Source organism: Grammomys surdaster, unplaced genomic scaffold (assembly GCF_004785775.1).
Source record: "Grammomys surdaster isolate TR1022 unplaced genomic scaffold, NIH_TR_1.0 126131, whole genome shotgun sequence".
Classification (NCBI taxonomy): domain Eukaryota; kingdom Metazoa; phylum Chordata; class Mammalia; order Rodentia; family Muridae; genus Grammomys; species Grammomys surdaster.
In genome coordinates, this window is record NW_021620939.1 from 1,992,289 (window position 1) to 2,005,075 (window position 12,787).

A 12,787-nucleotide genomic window follows, 5' to 3' on the forward strand; every position below is an offset into this window, starting at 1 on the left:
CTGGCCTTTTCCACAGTGAAAGCAACATAAGAGCAGGAGTGAGCCCCGCAGTGGGCCGCACCTTCATTGGCGGTGGGGAGGACATTATTCTTCACACATCCGGGACTTTCTGAGGCTATGAGCTGGAGGAAGTGGAAAAAGAGGAAGGAGAACAATTCATTTTATTTTGGGAATTTCAAATAAGGGGACAAGAGATTCTTCTAATTTTATATCGGCTTTGTGGTGTGTTTTGTTTGCAGTCTGTATTCTCTCAATGTTGGCAAAGTTCAATATATCCCAGAGTCTTAATTAAACAAGGAAGGGGGAAAAGGAGGGAGATAGAAAAGAGGAGAGAGGGGGAAGATGGGACAGACAGACAGTCAGGCAGACAGACAGATGTACATATTCCACAGAGGCAGAGATAGAAAAGAGTCAGGACGTGAACCTGGCAGTGAGGATGAAGGCAGGAGGTGGCCAAAGAACAATGGACCCGTGCCCAGCTTCTAGAGGGCAGTGGCAGTTCCACTGGCACCAGGGATATGACCTGAAGACGTCCTCTTTGCCCCTGAAGCTACAGTCTCCCAACTGAAGGAGCTGGTCTCAATGGCCTTCACCCCCTATGTCCTCTCACTACCTTCCTGAGCCCCGAGTCCTGCATCTGTGCCCCAAGTTCTTGTTCCTCACTGGGTTGCTATGAGAACTAGTGGGTTATCTCTACTGGAAGTATTTGAAGCTGTGCATAGTATGTAACAAGCATGACCAAATGCTAGCTGTCATCATTCGTCATTATGGCAACAAATATGATTATTGTAACCTCTATTAGCTGTCCCAGAGTGCCTCTGAGAGCTAAGAGTTGCTCAGGAACGAGCTTCCATCTCCCAGCAAAGATCACTTCTGCCTGCCATTCCTGTTTGTCTGTATTGTTGTCTTGACAGCTCATGCACCTCCCATTTCAGGTGAGATGCCTGCCTGCCGCACCCCCCCCCAAAAAAAAAAAAACCACACCAGGATGCTACTTCTTGAGGTAAGTGAGACATCTATCAGACTGTTTTCTATTCCCAAAGAAAATTAGGAACACATCCAAACAGAGCATAAAAAGCATAAAAAGGAACTCTGCAGGACCAGACCACTTTAGGGAAGCAACTGTGGTGTGCAGTCAATCCAGGTGGGCAAAGCTGCAGTTGGGTCACGTGGTGGATCCCAGTGTTCTTTTCTTTGCTTTTTACCTAGATAAAACTTTCCTAACTGGGATTTTTTACTTACAGGAAAGGGTGACAGTTGATATAATAGCCTTATTCTCCATGACACTGAGGTATACTGAGGTATACAGGTAACAAAAGCTCCTGGCTAAAGGGGAACTTGGCTCTTCTCTGTTCCCAGGAACCACGGGAAGAAGTTTGCCTGTGGCAGCTGAAGAAATCTATGGTCTCCATTCTCACCAGGAACAGACTGCTCCAGGACTGATGGTTGTATATTCCTTTTTATATTCCCCCAGGATTTCTAAAGATAAACTATATATTCCTTTTACATTTCCTCCAGAAAGAAGTGATACCATCAACACAGAGGAAAACCCACCTTTTTGTCTCCCCAGAATTACCCAACTGTCTTGTTCCTTTCAAAGTCTCTTAGCAAGCTTTAAAAGCTGTACTTAAAAAAATTATGTGTTACTTTATGTAAAAATCCCTTGAAACATCATTGTCTTTGGGTTGCCCTCTGGGCTAGAACTATCTAAAAATAAAACACTGCTTCAGAGACATGAAAGGAAATAGAAATCTCCCAATGAATGTGATGTCACAGGAGGACTGAGCAACACAGAATTATGGGATACACTTCTTTCACGGATGTCTGTTTTTAGCTCCAGCTCCCAATCTGGTAGGTCTGGGGACAGTGCTGAGCTAGGGAAGATAGTCAGTGCCATCTGAAGGATAGACAAGGACAGAAACATCTAGAAAGGGGTAAAATGACCAGCTGCAAGTCCAGTTCTGTTTTAAGTCCATGTGCCTACACAGCCAACCCGCTCTGAAGATGTAGTCATTCATCAGATTTGCCTAGTCTGTACTGTATGTGAGATGCAGGGATGGTCTTGGGAAATGAGAAGAGAGAACCCCTAGTATCCTCACAGTTTGTCACAATACAGGTGCATATAGGGGAGAAGGATCACACCAGAAATGGCCTGGCCTGAGTGAAGAGTACGGCAGGGCAAGAAGAGAGTTTCCAAGAGTGATCTCACCAGAGGCAAAGCAGGGGAGCTGGAATACACAGACACAGGGGAAGCAGACCATGTTCAAAGGCTGGGACCACTGGCCCAGGGTTCCTGAGTACATTATTCAATCTCTATCCTATTTCTCATTGTAAAACTGATATTTTTAAGGTCATTGTTTCTATGCTTAGTCTGCAGTAAGTGAGAACCTTATGCACAGTGCTTAGAATGATGTTTGGCAAATAAGTGGCCACGTGATATATTGTCCAAACTGGGACATTCTTGAGCATAAAAGAGAAGGGTATAAATAATTACCCTGGGACAAGAGGAGGGACTCGGGACTGAATGAGGCAAATCAGGACATTCGGTCACTCTGTGCATGCACTCACAGTTACTGAAGGATGGCAGCCAAGCAAAGGAGCAAGTAATGGTAGAAGAGAAAATGACAGACACAATGACACAGGGGCAGGAGACCATGAGGAGCCCAAGGAATTCATTGTCATTTGTCACTCACTCCCACGGGATGGTCCCCCTTTCCCTTCAGACCTCTCCAGTGTAGCTGGCAGTGCTGTGGCCATCACCATGGATACAATAGCATTTGCTTCTCCCACTAGTCAGCACAGACAACCCTGGCTTTCCTTGGTGAATGAGGAGCATGAAGTATGCAAAGTATAGCACTCAGCATGCTGGGAGAATGAAGGCCACAGCAACCGTGAAGGGTGTTCCTGGAGAAGGTTCCATGAAGGTTTCCTAGAGAAAATTTTGCCCATGTCACCAGGAGGTGATAACAAGGAACCTAACTATACCATTTCTCCTGCAAAAATTCCCAGGTTGAAGACCTGATGTGCTACTTGGAAATGGTCCTTCTGTTCATTAGGGTTACTGTGGGATGATGTCAATGCCATTATAAGAGGAGGCGTTAGGGAACTTGGAGAGAATTATATAAAGCTTGCCTTCTCTGAGGTTCATATCAAATGCCCTTGAGGGTACATCCTTAGAAAGAGATACAGCTTAGGTACAGGGGTATAGCTTAGTTTTAGCATCCTACCTGCACAAATTAATTATTTAAGAGCACCTAGAAAACTACCCACAGACCAAAGATTTATAAATTAATATATGGACTTCACATGCTCATTGCTACTTAGTGGAATCTATCCCTACTCTAAAATACTGAATGCATGTGAATGGCTGGGGCAAAGGCAGCCAACAGTGGGCTGTTATTCTGTGGGTGACTTTAGGGGCTTTTAGCAATGTGATTGAAGAGTCTCCAATCTGGGATACCCCTCTGGAGTTTCTTTATAGTGTGCTCACTTTAGTATACAGGATTCTATTTTGTCAACTAAACTTCTCCCAAGTAGAAGGCTAATGGTAAACACAGTGTCTGCTTCTCAGGGTAGCTTGCAGCCATGACCTGAGCAAGAAAGGCATCTAGGCAAAACTTGGGTCCCACTGACATCCCTTGGGCTAAGGACTCAGAGGTACCACTTTATCTCTAAAAGGCCCATGATCAAGATGCCCACTGTGGGCCAGTACCCAGACCCGATTTGAAGCTTCATGTCTGCATGTCAGTCTTCCTTAGAATGATCTCAAGGAGTCATTAGCTCTTACCTGTAATTCCTTATATGTGACTAAATGTTTGTGTCAAAACTTGCATGTTCAAACCTAATCCCCCAGTGTTGGGTACTCAAAGTTGAGACTACTGGGAACTTCTTGAGACATTAGTGTCATCGTGAAAGAGACACTAATAGACACCCTCCCTACTTCTATGGGGTAAAGCACAGGATGACACATAGCCGCCCATTGAGCCGAGGAAACAAAATTTGTAAGTGCTCTGATCTCAGAGTACTTCCACACCATAGGAAGAGAACTCCAGCTATTCATAAACTACCCAGTCTTTGGTAGTCTATCATAGCAGCCCCAAAGGCCTATGTATGGTTCCTGCACAGTGAAAACAATGGGGAAACTTCATCCATCCCCAGGAGGCACTGAGAGATTCACAAACGTTTGCCTCTGTATGGTCCTTTCCATGCACGGACCCCAAGGTGAGTGCAGACCACATTGTACATATAAGCCATTTTGCCTGGGTGGTCTTGAAGACCCTTTTTAGAGATGGGGAACCAACACATGTGGAAAGGAGTGGCTTGGTGAGGGAGAGTCTGAAAGCTTTTATCTTCCCCTTTGAAAGCACCAATTCTGTCCTTCATCCTCTGGCACGTCCTGTCCTCCTCATTAGCTACACAGCTAGGTTTTGGTATTCAGGTATGTTTCCTTTTCTCATCTTAACTGCTGAATGTTTTTGAAAAAAAAAAAAAGTCTTAAATATCTTACTGTCTGTGTTTAGCAGAGAAGTACATAAAGGTTTCAGAAGCTATTCTATTTGTTGGAGAAATCACTTGGAAAACATGATTAGCCTCTCTACTTCTCCTAAAAGACCCAGGAATGATATGTGTGCATACAAGAGAGACTTCACACGTGGCAAGGAAAATTGTCTTTTTTCACGCAATCATTTTGAATAAATAGACGATTTCTGATCTTAAAATTCTTCCAGACAAACATATCTCAAATTTCTAATTATTTCCTACTAAGCTGTGTTTATGTTTCTGTTGATTAGCTACTTAAATCATTAAGTCCCTATGAATAATTAAAATAAAAAAATATAACAAGAAGTCTGTGGCTCTGATGTTTCCTGGCCTCCCAAGCTTGGCTCTATCTAACTCTTTCTGACTTGGCCACTCAGTTCAGCTTTACAGAACAGGCGTGCCTGATTGCTGGCAGGGAACAGGCTTTACCTTACCTGGGGTTGGAAGGACCTTGATGTTCTAAGACTTGAGAATTCGAAAGGAAGGCTGGATAAATGTAAAAGTTGTGACTCTCTCAAGGAGCCTAGAAAGGTGATTTCCTATGGTCCAAAAGAAAGCGAGTTGGGAAGATGGACACGGAGGGCTAAAACTGAAACCCGTGACTCACACAGGATGAGCTGCATTCACTGCCTTCATCCAATGACACGCCAGTGTGATGGTGGATGAGGCCCCAGCCCCCGATGAAGAGCTACAGGTAACAAGAGACTGATGAGAGGGGAGAGTCAGTCTTCTCCAGGGATGAGCTCTCTCGTTGGCTAACCGAAGCCAAATAGCCCTAAAAGGGCCTCCATACACGCAACACAAGGACTCAACAGTTGCAGTATGTATACATGCAATGAAAATAAAGACCAAGAGAAATGAAGAAGGGGTGAGGAGGAGGGGAGGGTCGAGGAGGGGAGATGTTAGGGATGGAATGAGGTAGAAATAAATATGAACAAAGTCCACTGCATGACATTCACAAAGAATTAATAAAGTGTTACATTAAAATATGTTGTTCAATTATGCATATTCATGTATGTCTAAATATGGGTATGTGAATGACTGCACGTACCCAAAGAGGTAAGAGGAGAGTGTCAGATACTCTGTATTGCAGGCAATTGTGAGCTGGGTGCTGGGAACCAAACTCACGGGGGTCCTCAGAAGGACAGGCTTTTAACCGCTGAGCCATCACTCCAGCCTAGGTCCACCACCACCTTGCTACAGATTTCTGTTTGGTTAGCTTTCACAAAGGCTGAGGTTAGCTTCTACAGAATTCAGAGCCGAGGACACAAGACACAAGGATCCAGCTGGCAGCTCTCGGGGGCTGGCTGCTAGGAACGCTGCCAGAGAGGACATAAACCCCTGTGCCCTCTGAATGTACCAGAGCTCATTCTGCCTGGGAACCTGGACCCTCAGCAAGTAGACCAATCCTTCTGCAGAGGAAGCTGCCTTGGTTCAAGACGCCTGCTGAGCAAGGGCACTCTGATGGGCAAAGAAAAGCTGAAATGTTTCCATGTCTGTCTCCCCAGTTTAAGAGCTTTGGAGGCTGGCCTTGGAGAAGAAATGTGACCCCAATGTCCCACTTGAAGACAGGAGTTGTCTCTGTTTTTGTTCAGGAATGCACAAGATACATCCTTTTTGCCAAGGAGCAAGTGGAGAGAACAGACAATTGACCCTCTTGGGAAGCACATGACTTCCTCTACTGTGGCTCTGGGAGCACCTGGTGGCCCTGCTGCCTGGCCTCTTCTCTGGGTCATGTGGCTGGCCACTCTGAATACCACTGCAGTCGTTAACAATAAAAGAGAAAGGCAATGGGGAAAGACAGAAAAATGAAATGCCCAATTCCTCTCTCTACAAAATACAGTGTAAGGCCTTGGTGTGTTTACAAACATAGCTGCCTTCCTGCGTGGTCCTAGCATAGTCACAGATGCCCAGGTACCTACTCACTTCTATTATCTTGGCTTGGTCAAAAGTCAAGGAACCATGGTGGCTCTGTGCCATGGGTGTAGCTGCCCTTGGGCTCTAGCCTGACTACCCCATATGCAGAGGCAGAGCACAGCTCCAGCCTTCAAAGAGACCATCCCTTGGCTGTGATGTGGTGACTTGATTCTGATGTCTTGGCCGAGCTTATATTTCTTTTCATTGGCTTGTCCCTAGGTCTGGATTGTTTCCTTCCAAGAGGCTGACTCTATCCAGCCCTGTAGAGAGAACGAAGCTCCCACAGCCTCCCCATCCCTTGATAGATTTGCTATCACCCTCAGCCATGGCCTTCTTATGGCTTACCCTGAAAGCTCTCATTAGCCTTTTCCAAAAAGAGATGGCCAGCCTAGAACCCAGGCAATCCATTCAACCACTTGGATTCTATTTGAAGTAGAAAAACTGAAGGGAATGGTTCCAAGTGGAAGAGCAGGGCTATGACCTTTGTAGGCACAATATCCCTGCATTCTGCCACAGCCTGCTTCTCTAGGGAATCTTCTCTTAGTTTTACCTTCAGTCTCTTTGTTATCTCTGGTTTACAGGCAATTGTAGGCTGGGCTCTCACACCTCAAGCTAGTAGAAAGTGACATGAGAAAGAAGCTATTTAAAAGCCACAGTAGAGGCTCAGCTTCTAGGAGACCCTGTGGTGGTTTGAAGATGCTTGGCCCAGGGAGTGGCACTATTAGGAGGTGTGGCCTTGTTAGAGTAGGTGTGGCCTTGTTGGAGGAAGTGTGCCACTGTGAGGGTGGGCTTTGAGGCTCCTATGATTAAGCTCTGTCCAATGCAGATCAGACCCTCCTCCTGGCTGCCTCTGTGTCAAGATATAGAACCCTTAGCTCTTCCACTACCATGTCTGCCTACACGCTGCCATGCTTCCTGTCATGATGATAATGGACTGAACCTGTGAAACTGTAAGCCAGCCCCAATTAAATCTTTTCCTTTATAAGAGTTGCCTTGGTCATGATGTCTCTTCACAGCAGTAAAACCCTAAGTCAGACCCTGAGGAGGTCCCAACTTCCATCTGCAGCACAGCCCACCTGTATGGACCATAAGGATGGTATGGAGCCCCTGACTCCTCAGAGATGAAAAAGCATGCAGGGCTACACAACAACAGACATACACAGGCATTGTTATTATTACTTACCCTTTGTAAAATATACAGCTTAATAAGGCACAAGATATAAAAATACATACATATATGTGTATATATGTGTGTGTATGTATGTATATGTGTGTGTCTATAATTAAAGCACATGTGTTGATGAACTTGGTCATATACTCATGGTACTACACTGCCACTAAGGTACAGATTATATCTACTATCTCAAACTTTTCCTTGTGTGTTTGGGGGGTCAAAACACTTAACATGCAGTCTATCCCCTTGTCCTTTAAAGTGAATCATGCCACGTAGATGAGTATAGGCACCACATTCTATACCTGCTCTCTAGAACCTACACACCTTGCAGAACAGAAACTTCACACCCTCTGAAAAATGAGACCCCATGTCTCCCCATACCTAGCAAGCAAGGATTAGCAGAAATTTCTGTTGCTGTGTATCTATTTCAGAAGCCTCATATAGTGGGATTACATGGTTTTTGTCCTTTTGTGACTGGTTTGGTCAGTATAAAGTTCTTGCTCATATGAATCCATTTTGCCGTAAGTGGCAGGATTCCCTTCTTTTACTAGGTTGAATATGTGTGTTTCTCATCTGCTGCCATTTTTTAATGTTTGCTTCCTTATCTTGGCTATTATGAATAATGCTCTAATGAACATTTAAGTATAGATATCTGTTAACAGTTTGTAATTTAAAGAATTTGAATATGCAAATGACCTCACCTTCCAGTAAAGCCACTTATAGTTTTTGACTTTATGGAGGCAGTAATGGTGACATTTGCAGGCTGAGCTGCTTCCTGTCAGATGGATGCAGTCTGCTGAAGCCAGCCTTGCATTCCAGCCTTCTCAGATGGAGTTCCCAGGGCTCCAGGGCAATGTCTCGCATACCCACATACCTGGCAGAAGGAGAGTCTCTGTCTGTGGCGGGGTACAGAATGTTCTTAGTCAGTTGAGAAGAATGGGGGAGGGTAGGCAGTGACCTCAAAGGGTTTTCACATTGTAGATGCCACTGGGGGCCCCTGGGGACATAGGAGAAAGGACTGAAGGGCTCCTGGGGACACAGGAAGAGGATTGAGTATCCATCAAAGTCCTCCTGCATATAACTGGACTCACTGCCCTCCTACACTCTCAAGAACATGCGCATATTCTGCCTGGGGTTACCACTGACATGTGACGGGGGGGGGGGAAGTATGCTGAGAGGCTCTGAGTCAAGGGAGAAGAGTGGGCAAAACGCAGTGGCAGACCTGCCTATGGGTGCCAGAAACTCAGAGAAGCCATTACTATAAGGGCAAGCGAGGAGATGGGTGGAAGAGACAAGTGCTATCAGTTTTAGGCAAATCCATTTTCTTAGAATAAATTAAACATATTTTCATGATTACAAATGGTATATGCTAAGTCAACAACTCCAAAATTCATAAATACATAAACTACTGAGAAAAGGTAGGACCAGGAAATAGCATTTTGGGGACCATAAGAGTGAGGTGAGTCTAGTTACACGCCTGGACTTCAACCAGACAGACAGACAGACAGACAGAGACTGGACTGACTGTGTTCCACCCCTGGCTCAGTGTGATGTGGTAAAGGGACAAACATATGAAGGGAGGAGCCAGGCTGGAGTCACGTGCCCACCTTAAAGGAGGCGCAGGGCCCTGCAGCACTGTCTCCTTCCCACCCATCCTGCCTCAGCCACGGTCACCTGTCCAAGGACTCTCCCTGTGCTACACAACCAAAGTTCACTTCCCCGTGCCTCAGCATCTCAGCACCTGCCACTCCATCTGCAGTGTGGATTTCTCCGCATTTCAATCCGGCCAGTGACACCACTTCATGACAAGGACATTGTCTGAGAGCGATCACATTCAGCACACATGTGCTGGAGGGCAATTTCCTGACTTACGTGTTGGGAACTGAGAAAAACCATTAAGTGAAGATAGTTTAGAGCTTTTAACTGCTTTTGACAAATAACTGCCCCTGATGGTGGTGGTGGTGGTGTGTGTGTGTGTGTGTGTAATAATGCTGTGACAACTGCATACACTGTGGGATGAACTAGCGCAACCAGTTCAACTGGGACAACAGCATACACAGAATTCCTGTGGTTACCGCTCGCGCCTCCCCTGTAACTTACACCTTTGCACCTTTGAACCCATGTCCTCCATTCTCCCATTCCCCCATTCCCCACACTCTAGCCTCCTGCAGTCATTGTTCTATGCTCTGCCCATGGCTTTTGCTTTCTTCTGTGAGAACATGCACGGTTTCTGTCAGACTTGACTGGTTTCACTATAATGCTCTCCAGACTCATTCCCGTTCCTGCACCTGAGTTCCCTTCTTTTCCAAAGCCGAACTATATTCCATGCTGTGCAAGTATACTTACATACAAATACCTTATACACATGTTTTCTTTATGCATCAGTTAATAGACACTTTGTGTAGATTCTCCATCTTAATATTGTAAACAATGCTGCAGTAAGTGTGGAGTGAGGGTATATCCACAACACACTGACTTCAAGTCCTTCGGATGGATCTAACCACAAGTGGCTCCCCAGATCTCTTTTCAGCTTTAAAGGCTCATGTAGTTTTCTTTTAGTGGCTGGACTGACTGACATCTCTGCCAACAGTGGGGCCTCACCGATAGTATCTTTCACCTCCATAAGAGCAAATGGGTTTTTCTCTCTTGAAATGTTTGGATTCTGTACCTTAGATACTAATCCATTATCATATGTATCACTTACAAGTATTTTCTCCCAACCTGTAGGTGGCTGTCTCTGCTGTCCCCCTGCTGTGCAGGAGTCTTTAGTCTGATGTAATCCATCTGTCCATCATTGATTGTGTTACCTAAGCTTTGGCGGATAAATTGGAAACATCATTGTCTAGGCTCTGTTGCCCACTAGTATTTTCACTCTCACGAGTCTTACATTAAACTGTTCGATGTATTTTGAGATTTCGTATGTAGTATAAGAGCACGACTTTATTCTCTTACAGATGGATAGGATATCCGATTTCCCTAACATCGTTTACTTAAAGGTCCGAATTTTATTATCATCTTTACAGAACACAAACTAACCCTAATTGAACAGGTTCTCTTCTTATTCCATCGTCCATTGTATCTATTTTTAAACTAGCACCATGCTGCTTTGAATAGTATACACAGGCATGTACATGTGTGCATACACACACACGCACACAGGCACACACATATATGCGCACACACGCACATGATGTATTTTAACTACATGTGTGATCATGTCTATGCATGTGAGTACAGGTGCCTGAGGCGGTATGGGTAAAGAATGGTCTGTTCTCACACCAAGGACACAGTGTGACAGAAATCCCTTCTACACAGCTATGAAGCCCCACACCTCATGTGCATGTCCCCAAAGGCAAGTTCCATCTCAGCAGCTTGCAAGTTTCAAACCTTCAATCCTTATTCTATGTATATGACCACTGCCTTTTCTTCTCCACTCTTAAATGGTAAGTTGCTGTATGTTATGCCTGTCTGTGAGCCATCTTAAATCCTTCCTAGAATGAGATGTATCCAAGATAAATGAGATGTACACTAGAAATAATAATATGGTAATACAAAACAGATTGAAGAGATCATCTCATGGGCAGGCACACAAACTGTGAAAGGAGCCTGGTCCAGATGGCAGGGAATGAAGGCTGTCCCGATACAATACTCATTACATTTCAAGCTCTGAGAAAAGTGTTACTTTGCAGAAAAGATGAATGTAACTAAATCAGAAAGAATCTAGTGAGAGGCATCCTATTCCAGCTGTCAAACAGAAGAAGGGAATCGGGGGTAAGTATGTAGGAGGAACTGGGATCAGAGTTATTTAAAGAACCCACCGAAACTGCAGTGATATAGCAAAGAGTCAACAGCTTAGCACCTATGAGGGTGGTCTGGAATCCTTATACTTAATTTAGAAAGCTTCCAGAACAGTCTGTTTCCTTGTTTGTTGAACCAAAAGGGGCAAGCATTAATAACCCCACAACTACACTGACAAATTCTAACGTGCAATCCCGCCCACTTTCAGCCTGGGAAACAGCTGAACCCTGTAGAAACAGGCTCATGCTGGCATTTCAATTTTCACTTTTAAACGATATTTTTGTTACTAGAATGTTGCGTACAAACACTCATAACTATACGAGTGCCATATGGAGAGGTTTTTTTTTTTTTTTAATTTGAGAAGAACTGGCCCAGTTATGAATAAAACAACTTGTTGAAAGTAAGGTCAAGGGGTTATTTAATAAATGCTGCACACAAGTTCTTAATTAAGCAATGTGGGCCTGTAAGTGTGGCTCTGTTGGCAGACTGGACGCAAAGGGCTCTGTAATCCTCGCAGGCATAGCATGAATCGGGTGTGGTGACCCATGCCTGTAATCCCAGCATCTGGCTGCATAAGGATCAGAGGTTGAAGGTCATCCTCACTATGCAACAAGTCTGAGGGGCAGCCTGGGCTCATGATGACATCAATAAAACCAGGAATACAAATCCCATGTTAATAATTTCTCCCTTCCTCCCTTCATTTCTTTTGTAGCAGTAAGGAATGTTTCTGGAAAAAGAGAGAGGGTGGGGAGGAAAGGAGGGAGGGAAGGAAGAAGGAAGGAAGGAAGGAAGGAAGGAAGGAAGGAAGGAAGGAAGGAAGGAAGGAAGGACAAACTCATTCTCTCCTACATTAACTATAGCTAAACAATGTTCAACTAGGTCAGAGGGGGGACGATTAGGCTTACACCACTGTAAGAAAGAGCACACTGTCATTCTGTAATTTCCTGAGATAAATTTTATTTTTTTCTCTAATAAACAGAAGATGAAAAAAGCTGGCAAAAGCAATTATATTTATAGTAAAGCCACTTATCAACCAGCATCGAGGTGTACAATAGTCTGGCCAGTTGAAATCCACCCAAACCAGAGTCAGGGTCACCCTCAGCATCAGGGAGTACCTCTGTATGTCAGGGTGGGCACTCGTACATATGTATATCTCCAACATCCCACAGAAATGCACAGGAACACACAGAAGTTAACACAGAAACAATTTAACTCACTCTGCAGAAACACTCACTGGATCTACTGTCAAGGACCGCGTCACTGGTCACTGTGGCCTTGTCATCCGGAGCTTCCCAAAAAGAGAGATCACTTCTGCAAAGTCACCAAGTGAGACAAAGGCCTGCTGGACTGGCCTTCTAG

At 44.7% G+C, this 12,787-nt stretch overlaps 1 protein-coding gene across 1 annotated transcript in view; it reads right to left on the reverse strand.

Annotated features, from left to right (window-relative positions):
* Tmem108 (transmembrane protein 108) overlaps positions 1-12,787 on the reverse strand; it is a 283,476-nt gene that overhangs the window by 234,412 nt on the left and 36,277 nt on the right. The window lies entirely within an intron of this gene.